Here is a 10,851-nt window from a genome sequence, read left to right as displayed (position 1 = left end):
CAGGCTGCTTAATTTGGGTCCGTCCGTCTGTTCAGGCACTGAGAGTACGGACCCAACTACTAATGCACTAAAGCATTATAAAATCTTCAATAACATCGGGACAAGTTCACTCAGATAAACTCATGTAAAAATGATTTCTTATACATGTGTATGGCGTTTACTTTTTAAAATTTTAATAAAAAATATTTAAACTTTTCTCAACTTTACTTTGATACAATGATTATTATAATTTATAAGCATTTGCTAAAGTCTCTGTAGAGAGGGATGTGGTGATGTCATCATTTACAACCGTCTCCTGACACATTAAAGGCCCATTATGCCTCAGAAATGCTTTTATTTTCATTTCTCAAAAGTTTTTTTATGTTGTTGTACTTTTATAGTATCCAAAAGGTTATTCATTGGCCAATTATATGACCCACCTTTTTTCATCTGTTGCTTTTTGGAAATGAGTACAGTTATAGTGAGTTAGTATCATGTATGAAATTTAAAAAAACTAATTTGTTTACATTATGCTACTTTTATGACAAATTATTTCTAATTTATCTCTACTTTCTTCATGAAACAAGCATCTACCATTTTCTAATATCATTATTTGAACGGTATAAAATTCATGTTTGCTCTTAGCAAAGAAGTAAAACTTTATTTGAGCCGCGCCATGACAAAAACAACATAGCGCATTTGCGACCAGCATGGATTCAGACCAGCCTGCGCGTTGATGTTTGTTTGTCATTGTTATTTTTATCCTTTTTGTGTGTGTGGTTGGGGTGTTGTCGCAACGACATAGTATATGTCATATGGCGACTTTCCAGTTTTACTGGTGAATGAAGACCACAGATGCCCATTTGTGCACAAATGACTGGGGTTTTGGTTTTTTCCTTTATGGACTAGTATATCTTAGTTCGAGTGTGCTTCTGCACTCATCAGAAAAGTGTTGAAATAAATACAAATCATGTTTAAACAAACACAATCAACCTTGACCTTACCCCGTTGACCATTTATTTAAATAAGAAATATTATTGCTGCCATTTAAATTCAAAGATAAAAAGAAAAATATTCTTCATGAAAAATACGGAAAATTCTGCTAACATATTTCTTTAAATTTAGAAACATATTAAAAATAACATGCAGTTTATGACTTGTACAAAACAGTGATTTACAGCTTTTCCTGGCCGGTTAATACGCACTAAATTTCAGAGCCTCGCTTTCATCTCGGGTTAACGCTGGAATATTTGTGAAATAAAAAACCAATGAAAGTCAGCCGTTACAAGTATTGGTCTTATAAAGAGTAAGCACGTGCAATCAATTTAGAGGTAAGTTGATCAGTAAAATCGAGCGACTAAATACTTTCCAATTTGTAAATTTTTAGCTTGAGTGTACGTATTCCTTTTAGTTGTTGTTGATTGTTTCTCTTGTTGTTGTTGTTGTTGTTTTTTAGAATGTCAAACAATGCAATTCTGACGCTTTAAACCATCTTATCCACTGAGAGATGTATGTGACAAAAGTTTTATTTCCATGTCAAATAAAAATTGAAGGATTGATAAAATGCTCCCGGCGGGGTATCGAACCCCGGTCTCCCGCGCAATAGACGGAAATACTTACCACCTTGCAAGTCACTCAAAAAACAGGCACTGTTACACGAAAGGGTGTATAAATCAATAAGGCTTTACAGAAAAGTAGACTTTAACTTCCCAAGTGGTCTAGTGGTTAGGATTCCGCGCTCTCACCGCGGCGGCCGGGGTTTGATTCCCTTGGGAATATTTTTATTTTAAGTATAATATGAGTAAATTAAATTGCCAGAAATACAATGTGTGAATATCTGTGCAGTTATAAGAGAAACTCAAATTAAGAAGGAACATATTTTATTTTAACAGGAGAAAACAAATTGCGGCGTCGAGCCGTGTGTGAACATTTTCCAGAAAGATGAATGCCTTCATCCGTATTTAATGGCTTCATCTTTTTGTTATCTCGAGTTAGGTATTTTATAAACTGCTATTATTATACATGTTGTGTGGAAAGGTATAATCTTCCAAACTTAATCTGTTTTCAATGGTTATTGTGTCATTTACTGCTCGCTCAATGTATTTCTTGATTTTGTTCTGACGCTTTAAACCATCATATTCACTTAAAGATGTATGTGACAAAAGTATTTTTTCCTATGTGAAATAGAAAAATTGATGAAATGCTCCCCGGCGGGGAATCGAACCCCGGTCTCCCGCGTGACAGGCGGGGATACTCACCACTATACTACCGAGGACACACAAGCCACTCTAACACGACTTTTAGAAAACGGGAACAGTTACAACACTGTTACACGAAAGAGTGTATTAATCAATAAAGCTTTACAGAAAATAGATTCTAACTTCCCAAGTGGTCTAGTGGTTAGGATTCCGCGCTCTCACCGCGGCGGCCGGGGTTCGATTCCCCGCTTGGGAATATTTTTATTTTAAGTATAATATGAGTAAATTAAATTGCCAGAAATACGATGTGTGAATATCTGTGCAGTTATAAGAGAAACTCAAATTAAGAAGGAACATATTTTTATTTTAACAGTGTTTAAAAGAAGGAGAAAACAAATTGCGGCGTCGAGCCGTGTGTGAACATTTTCCCGAAAGATGAATGCCTTCATCCGTACTTAATGGCTTTATCTTTTTGTTACCTCGAGTTAGGTATTTCATAAACTGCTATAATTATACATGTTGTGTGGAAAGGTATAATCTTCCAAACTTAAACTGTTTTCAATGATTATTGTCTCATTTACTGCTCGCTCTATGTATTCTGACGGTTCAAACCATCTTATTCACTTAAAGATGCATGTGACAAAAGTATTTTTCCTATGTGACATATAAGAGAAACTCAAATTAAGAAGGAACATATTTTTATTTTAACAGTGTTTAAAAGAAGGAGAAAACAAATTGCGGCGTCGAGTGTGTGTGTGTGTGAACATTTTCCCGAAAGATGAATGCCTTCATCCGTACTTAATGGCTTCATCTTTTTGTTATCTCGAGTTAGGTATTTTATAAACTGCTATTATTATAACATGTTGTGTGGAAAGGTATAATCTTCCAAACTTAATCTGTTTTCAATGATTATTGTGTCATTTACTGCTCGCTCTATGTATTCTGACGCTTTAAACCATCATATTCACTTAAAGATGTATGTGACAAAAGTATTTTTCCTATGTGAAATAGAAAAATTGATAAAATGCTCCCCGGCGGGGAATCGAACCCCGGTCTCCCGCGTGACAGGCGGGGATACTCACCACTATACTACCGAGGACACACAAGTCACTCTAACACGAGTTTTAGAAAACGGGAACTGTTACAACACTGTTACACGAAAGAGTGTATCAAATAATAAAGCTTTACAGAAAGTAGACTCTAACTTCCCAAGTGGTCTAGTGGTTAGGATTCCGCGCTCTCACCGCGGCGGCCGGGGTTCGATTCCCCGCTTGGGAATATCTTTATTTTAAGTATAATATGAGTAAATTAAATTGCCAGAAATACGATGTGTGAATATCTGTGTAGTTATAAGAGAAACTCAAATTAAGAAGGAACATATTTTTATTTTAACAGTGTTTAAAAGAAGGAGAAAACAAATTGCGGCGTCGAGTGTGTGTGTGAACATTTTCCCGAAAGATGAATGCCTTCATCCGTACTTAATGGCTTCATCTTTTTGTTATCTCGAGTTAGGTATTTTATAAACTGCTATTATTATACATGTTGTGTGGAAAGGTATAATCTTCCAAACTTAATCTGTTTTCAATGGTTATTGTGTCATTTACTGCTCGCTCAATGTATTTCTTGATTTTGTTCTGACGCTTTAAACCATCATATTCACTTAAAGATGTATGTGACAAAAGTATTTTTTCCTATGTGAAACAGAAAAATTGATGAAATGCTCCCCGGCCGGTCTCCCGCGTGACAGGCGGGGATACTCACCACTATACTACTGAGGACACACAAGTCACTCTAACACGAGTTTTAGAAAAAGGGAACTGTTACAACACTGTTACACGAAAAATTGTATTAATCAATAAAGGTTTACAGAAAGTAGATTCTAACTTCCCAAGTGGTCTAGTGATTAGGATTCCGCGCTCTCACCGCGGCGGCCGGGGTTCGATTCCCCGCTTGGGAATATTTTTATTTTAAGTATAATATGAGTAAATTAAATTGCCAGAAATACGATGTGTGAATATCTGTGCAGTTATAAGAGAAACTCAAATTAAGAAGGAACATATTTTTTATTTGAACAGTGTTTAAAAGAAGGAGAAAACAAATTGCGGCGTCGAGTGTGTGTGTGAACATTTTCCCGTAAGATGAATGCCTTCATCCGTACTTAATGGCTTCGATTCCCCGCTTGAGAATATTTTCATTTTAAGTATAATATGAGTAAATTAAATTGCCAGAAATACGATGTGTGAATATCTGTGCAGTTATAAGAGAAACTCAAATTAAGAAGGAACATATTTTTATTTTAACAGTGTTTAAAAGAAGGAGAAAACAAATTGCGGCGTCGAGTGTGTGTGTGTGTGAACATTTTCCCGAAAGATGAATGCCTTCATCCGTACTTAATGGCTTCATCTTTTTGTTATCTCGAGTTAGGTATTTTATAAACTGCTATTATTATACATGTTGTGTGGAAAGGTATAATCTTCCAAACTTAATCTGTTTTCAATGATTATTGTGTCATTTACTGCTCGCTCTATGTATTCTGACGCTTTAAACCATCATATTCACTTAAAGATGTATGTGACAAAAGTATTTTTCCTATGTGAAATAGAAAAATTGATAAAATGCTCCCCGGCGGGGAATCGAACCCCGGTCTCCCGCGTGACAGGCGGGGATACTCACCACTATACTACTACCGAGGACACACAAGTCACTCTAACACGACTTTTAGAAAACGGGAACTGTTACAACACTGTTACACGAAAGAGTGTATTAATCAATAAAGCTTTACAGAAAGTAGATTCTAACTTCCCAAGTGGTCTAGTGGTTAGGATTCCGCGCTCTCACCGCGGCGGCCGGGGTTCGATTCCCCGCTTGGGAATATTTTTATTTTAAGTATAATATGAGTAAATTAAATTGCCAGAAATACGATGTGTGAATATCTGTGCAGTTATAAGAGAAACTCAAATTAAGAAGGAACATATTTTTATTTTAACAGTGTTTAAAAGAAGGAGAAAAAAAATTGCGGCGTCGAGCCGTGTGTGAACATTTTCCCGAAAGATGAATGCCTTCATCCGTACTTAATGGCTTCATCTTTTTGTTACCTCGAGTTAGGTATTTTATAAACTGCTATAATTATACATGTTGTGTGGAAAGGTATAATCTTCCAAACTTAATCTGTTTTCAATGGTTATTGTGTCATTTACTGCTCGCTCAATGTATTTCTTGATTTTGTTCTGACGCTTTAAACCATCATATTCACTTAAAGATGTATGTGACAAAAGTATTTTTTCCTATGTGAAATAGAAAAATTGATGAAATGCTCCCCGGCCGGTCTCCCGCGTGACAGGCGGGGATACTCACCACTATACTACTGAGGACACACAAGTCACTCTAACACGAGTTTTAGAAAAAGGGAACTGTTACAACACTGTTACACGAAAAATTGTATTAATCAATAAAGGTTTACAGAAAGTAGATTCTAACTTCCCAAGTGGTCTAGTGATTAGGATTCCGCGCTCTCACCGCGGCGGCCGGGGTTCGATTCCCCGCTTGGGAATATTTTTATTTTAAGTATAATACAGTCGACTCTCGTTATCTCGAAGTCATCGGGACCGTCCAAAAATATAGAGATAACGAAATGTCGAGATAAACATATTAGGGTTTGAATAATGCAGAAACTGATTTTTACAAAAGACATGTGCATACCTTATGTCAAATAAAGTATGATATCCCCATGTCTTGTTTTAATACGCCTAGTCAATATTTAACAAAGTAATATTAGCGGATGTTTACAGGCGGAAATACGGGTGTCTGTGATAAAAACACATAGTGAGGTTTACTCAGTAATACATCAATATAGTGATTGGGTGGTTGATCCGGATATCCTCCCGTATTATTTATTGGGTCTTTATCGAGATTGTTCGACCGCTGATTAATTTGGAGGTGATGTTGTAAAACAATATTGCAACGATATCGTTTCTATACTTTCACTATTTCATTTAAAGTCATAAAGAATTGATACTGTGTTTTGCGAATATTTATAAAGAACGTAAAATTCACTCATTTTGAACATAAGTCAATCAACACGCTAATTATTAACTTTTATTATAGCAGCTAAACTTGTTACAAACATAATCATCATAATGACATGCGCTATTGAGCAATTATCGTCTAATATTTATTTTTCACACGTCTGAAGGGAACAGATGAAAGAAAACTATTAGTCGAGATAAACAAAGGATAATAGTTTGAAAATAACTGTTGGGGCTGAAATTTTACATCGAGATACTGAAAATATCGAAATAAAAATATCGAGATAAACAAATATTTCCAATATAGATAAAGAAGGAAGAAAATCGGGACTTTCAAAATTTCATCGAGATAACGAAATATCGAGAAAAGCGATGTCGAGATAACGATAGTTGACTGTATGAGTAAATTAAATTGCCAGAAATACGATGTGTGAATATCTGTGCAGTTATAAGAGAAACTCAAATTAAGAAGGAACATATTTTTATTTTAACAGTGTTTAAAAGAAGGAGAAAACAAATTGCGGCGTCGAGTGTGTGTGTGAACATTTTCCCGAAAGATGAATGCCTTCATCCGTACTTAATGGCTTCGATTCCCCGCTTGGGAATATTTTTATTTTAAGTATAATATGAGTAAATTAAATTGCCAGAAATACGATGTGTGAATATCTGTGCAGTTATAAGAGAAACTCAAATTAAGAAGGAACATATTTTTATTTTAACAGTGTTTTAAAGAAGGAGAAAACAAATTGCGGCGTCGAGTGTGTGTGTGAACATTTTCCCGAAAGATGAATGCCTTCATCCTTACTTAATGGCTTCATCTTTTTGTTATCTCGAGTTAGGTATTTTATAAACTGCTATTATTATACATGTTGTGTGGAAAGGTATAATCTTCCAAACTTAATCTGTTTTCAATGATTATTGTGTCATTTACTGCTCGCTCTATGTATTTCTTGATTTTGTTCTGCGCTTTAAACCATCATATTCACTTAAAGATGTATGTGACAAAAGTATTTTTCCTATGTGAAATAGAAAAATTGATAAAATGCTCCCCGGCGGGGAATCGAACCCCGGTCTCCCGCGTGACAGGCGGGGATACTCACCACTATACTACTGAGGACACACAAGTCACTCTAACACGAGTTTTAGAAAAAGGGAACTGTTACAACACTGTTACACGAAAAATTGTATTAATCAATAAAGGTTTACAGAAAGTAGATTCTAACTTCCCAAGTGGTCTAGTGATTAGGATTCCGCGCTCTCACCGCGGCGGCCGGGGTTCGATTCCCCGCTTGGGAATATTTTTATTTTAAGTATAATATGAGTAAATTAAATTGCCAGAAATACGATGTGTGAATATCTGTGCAGTTATAAGAGAAACTCAATTAAGAAGGAACATATTTTTATTTTAACAGACCCTGTTTAAAAGAAGGAGAAAACAAATTGCGGCGTCGAGTGTGTGTGTGAACATTTTCCCGAAAGATGAATGCCTTCATCCGCGCTCTCACCGCGGCGGCCGGGGTTCGATTCTCCGCTTGGGAATATTTTTATTTTAAGTATAATATGAGTAAATTAAATTGCCAGAAATACGATGTGTGAATATCTGTACAGTTATAAGAGAAACTCAAATTAAGAAATAACATATTTTTTTTAACAGTGTTTAAAAGAAGGAGAAAAATAATTGCGGCGTCGAGCAGGGTGTGAACATTTTCCCGAAATATGAATGCCTTTATCCGTACTTAATGGCTTCATCTTTTTGTTACCTCGAGTTAGGTATTTTATAAACTGCTATAATTATACATGTTGTGTGGAAAGGTATAATCTTCCAAACTTAATCTGTTTTCAATGGTTATTGTGTCATTTACTGCTCGCTCAATGTATTTCTTGATTTTGTTCTGACGCTTTAAACCAACTTATCAATTAAAGATGCATGTGACAAAAGTATTTTTCCTATGTGAAATAGAAAAATTGATGAAATGCTCCCCGGCGGGGAATCGAACCCCGGTCTCCCGCGTGACAGGCGGGGATACTCACCACTATACTACCGAGGACACACAAGCCACTCTAATACGACTTTAAGAAAACGGGAACGGGATACTCACCACTATACTACCGAGGACACACAAGCCACTCTAATACGACTTTTAGAAAACGGGAACAGTTACAACACTGTTACACGAAAGAGTGTTTAAGTCAATAAAGCTTTACAGAAAGTAGACTCTAACTTCCCAAGTGGTCTAGTGGTTAGGATTCCGCGCTCTCACCGCGGCGGCCGGGGTTCGATTCCCCGCTTAGGAATATTTTTATTTTAAGTATATAATATGAGTAAATTAAATTGCCAGAAATACGATGTGTGAATATCTGTGCAGTTATAAGAGAAACTCAAATTAAGAAGGAAAATATTTTTATTTTAACAGTGTTTAAAAGAAGGAGAAAAAAATTGCAGCGTCGAGCAATTGTGTACATCTTCCCGAAAGATGAATGCCTTCATCCGTACTTAATGGCTTCATCTTTTTGTTACCTCGAGTTATGTATTTTATAAACTCCTATAATTATACATGTTGTGTGGAAAGGTATAATCTTCCAAACTTAATCTGTTTTCAATGGTGATTGTGTCATTTACTGCTCGCTCAATGTATTTCTTTATTTTGTTCTGACGCTTTAAACCAACTTATCAATTAAAGATGTATGTGACAAAAGTATTTTTTCCTATGTGAAATAGAAAAATTGATGAAATGCTTCCAGGCGGGGAATCGACCCCGGTCTCCCGCGTGACAGGCGGGGATACTCACCACTATACTACCGAGGACACACAAGCCACTCTAATACGACTTTTAGAAAACGGGAACAGTTACAACACTGTTACACGAAAGAGTGTTTAAATCAATAAAGCTTTACAGAAAGTAGACTCTAACTTCCCAAGTGGTCTAGTGGTTAGGATTCCGCGCTCTCACCGCGGCGGCCGGGGTTCGATTCCCCGCTTGGGAATATTTTTATTTTAAGTATAATATGAGTAAATTAAATTGCCAGAAATACGATGTGTGAATATCTGTGCAGTTATAAGAGAAACTCAAATTAAGAAGGAAAATATTTTTATTTTAACAGTGTTTAAAAGAAGGAGAAAATAATTGCAGCGTCGAGCAATTGTGTACATCTTCCCGAAAGATGAATGCCTTCATCCGTACTTAATGGCTTCATCTTTTTGTTACCTCGAGTTAGGTATTTTATAAACTCCTATAATTATACATGTTGTGTGGAAAGGTATAATCTTCCAAACTTAATCTGTTTTCAATGGTTATTGTGTCATTTACTGCTCGCTCAATGTATTTCTTGATTTTGTTCTGACGCTTTAAACCAACTTATCAATTAAAGATGCATGTGACAAAAGTATTTTTCCTATGTGAAATAGAAAAATTGATGAAATGCTCCCCGGCGGGGAATCGAACCCCGGTCTCCCGCGTGACAGGCGGGGATACTCACCACTATACTACCGAGGACACACAAGCCACTCTAACACGACTTTTAGAAAACGGGAACGGTTACAACACTGTTACACGAAAGAGTGTATTAATCAATAAAGCTTTACAGAAAGTAGACCCTAACTTCCCAAGTGGTCTAGTGGTTAGGATTCCGCGCTCTCACCGCGGCGGCCGGGGTTCGATTCCCCGCTTGGGAATATTTTTATTTTAAGTATAATATGAGTAAATTAAATTGCCAGAAATACGATGTGTGAATATCTGTACAGTTATAAGAGAAACTCAAATTAAGAAGGAAAATATTTTTATTTTAACAGTGTTTAAAAGAAGGAGAAAAAAATTGCAGCGTCGAGCAGGGTGTGAACATTTTCCCGAAAGATGAATGCCTTCATCCGTACTTAATGGCTTCATCTTTTTGTTACCTCGAGTTAGGTATTTTATAAACTGCTACAATTATACATGTTGTGTGGAAAGGTATAATCTTCCAAACTTAATCTGTTTTCAATGATTATTGTGTCATTTACTGCTCGCTCTATGTATTCTGACGCTTTGAACCAACTTATTCACTTAAAGATGTATGTGACAAAAGTAATTTTTCCTATGTGAAATAGAAAAATTCACCAAACCAAATGTAAGAAACAAAATTTGTAAATGTCTGTCTCCTTAAAAGACACTTGATTTTAGAAATACATTTTTCCGTTTTGAAATATTTTGGATATTTAGACAATACCAAATAGAAATCACGTTAACTCTCTTCCCTGGATACAAATAAGGAAATTTAAGACCACGGAAAATACTAGTATGCGATGTTTTACAAATGAAATTGATAACATCGCATATATAGATAGCTTGAAATGATGTGAAACTATGATAAAGCATTCATGCTAGACAGTTGGGTAATCTCATTCTCTGTTTCCTGTAATCAGTAAGTGTAAGCATACTATATATAATTGAGCCGTGTCAAGACAAAACCAACATAATGGGTTTGCGACCAGCATGGATCCAGACCAGCCTGCGCATCCGCGCAGTCTGATCAGCATCCATGCTGTTCGCTATCAGTTTCTCTACTTGTAATAGAGTTGGTTAGCGAACAGCATGGATCCTGATCAGACTGCGCGGATGCGCAGGCTGGTCTGGATCTATGCTGGTCGCAAACCCATTATGTTGGTTTTGTCG

The 10,851-nt window shown here is 36.1% G+C and overlaps 15 non-coding genes across 15 annotated transcripts; 9 read left to right on the top strand and 6 right to left on the bottom strand.

Annotated features, from left to right (window-relative positions):
* Positions 1-2,182: 2,182 nt before the first annotated feature.
* On the bottom strand, positions 2,183-2,254 carry Trnad-guc (transfer RNA aspartic acid (anticodon GUC)). Its single transcript has one exon. It is a non-coding gene; the product is annotated as a tRNA-Asp (tRNA).
* Positions 2,255-2,361: 107 nt separating this feature from the next.
* Positions 2,362-2,433, top strand: Trnae-cuc (transfer RNA glutamic acid (anticodon CUC)). The gene has a single exon. It is a non-coding gene; the product is annotated as a tRNA-Glu (tRNA).
* Positions 2,434-3,204: 771 nt separating this feature from the next.
* Trnad-guc (transfer RNA aspartic acid (anticodon GUC)) lies at positions 3,205-3,276 on the bottom strand. The gene has a single exon. It is a non-coding gene; the product is annotated as a tRNA-Asp (tRNA).
* Positions 3,277-3,383: 107 nt separating this feature from the next.
* Positions 3,384-3,455, top strand: Trnae-cuc (transfer RNA glutamic acid (anticodon CUC)). The gene has a single exon. It is a non-coding gene; the product is annotated as a tRNA-Glu (tRNA).
* Positions 3,456-4,062: 607 nt separating this feature from the next.
* Trnae-cuc (transfer RNA glutamic acid (anticodon CUC)) lies at positions 4,063-4,134 on the top strand. The gene has a single exon. It is a non-coding gene; the product is annotated as a tRNA-Glu (tRNA).
* Positions 4,135-4,795: 661 nt separating this feature from the next.
* Trnad-guc (transfer RNA aspartic acid (anticodon GUC)) lies at positions 4,796-4,870 on the bottom strand. Its single transcript has one exon. It is a non-coding gene; the product is annotated as a tRNA-Asp (tRNA).
* A 107-nt stretch (positions 4,871-4,977) lies between these two features.
* Positions 4,978-5,049, top strand: Trnae-cuc (transfer RNA glutamic acid (anticodon CUC)). The gene has a single exon. It is a non-coding gene; the product is annotated as a tRNA-Glu (tRNA).
* Positions 5,050-5,655: 606 nt separating this feature from the next.
* On the top strand, positions 5,656-5,727 carry Trnae-cuc (transfer RNA glutamic acid (anticodon CUC)). The gene has a single exon. It is a non-coding gene; the product is annotated as a tRNA-Glu (tRNA).
* Positions 5,728-7,247: 1,520 nt separating this feature from the next.
* Positions 7,248-7,319, bottom strand: Trnad-guc (transfer RNA aspartic acid (anticodon GUC)). Its single transcript has one exon. It is a non-coding gene; the product is annotated as a tRNA-Asp (tRNA).
* Positions 7,320-7,426: 107 nt separating this feature from the next.
* On the top strand, positions 7,427-7,498 carry Trnae-cuc (transfer RNA glutamic acid (anticodon CUC)). The gene has a single exon. It is a non-coding gene; the product is annotated as a tRNA-Glu (tRNA).
* Positions 7,499-8,178: 680 nt separating this feature from the next.
* Trnad-guc (transfer RNA aspartic acid (anticodon GUC)) lies at positions 8,179-8,250 on the bottom strand. The gene has a single exon. It is a non-coding gene; the product is annotated as a tRNA-Asp (tRNA).
* Positions 8,251-8,425: 175 nt separating this feature from the next.
* Trnae-cuc (transfer RNA glutamic acid (anticodon CUC)) lies at positions 8,426-8,497 on the top strand. The gene has a single exon. It is a non-coding gene; the product is annotated as a tRNA-Glu (tRNA).
* A 618-nt stretch (positions 8,498-9,115) lies between these two features.
* On the top strand, positions 9,116-9,187 carry Trnae-cuc (transfer RNA glutamic acid (anticodon CUC)). Its single transcript has one exon. It is a non-coding gene; the product is annotated as a tRNA-Glu (tRNA).
* A 437-nt stretch (positions 9,188-9,624) lies between these two features.
* On the bottom strand, positions 9,625-9,696 carry Trnad-guc (transfer RNA aspartic acid (anticodon GUC)). The gene has a single exon. It is a non-coding gene; the product is annotated as a tRNA-Asp (tRNA).
* Positions 9,697-9,803: 107 nt separating this feature from the next.
* On the top strand, positions 9,804-9,875 carry Trnae-cuc (transfer RNA glutamic acid (anticodon CUC)). The gene has a single exon. It is a non-coding gene; the product is annotated as a tRNA-Glu (tRNA).
* The last annotated feature ends 976 nt before the right edge of the window (positions 9,876-10,851 follow it).

Source organism: Ruditapes philippinarum, unplaced genomic scaffold (assembly GCF_026571515.1).
Source record: "Ruditapes philippinarum isolate M1 unplaced genomic scaffold, ASM2657151v2 ctg359_1_1_1_1, whole genome shotgun sequence".
In the NCBI taxonomy this organism is placed as follows: domain Eukaryota; kingdom Metazoa; phylum Mollusca; class Bivalvia; order Venerida; family Veneridae; genus Ruditapes; species Ruditapes philippinarum.
Note: the sequence above shows the minus strand (reverse complement) of the source record. Positions and strands in the feature narration are given on the sequence as shown.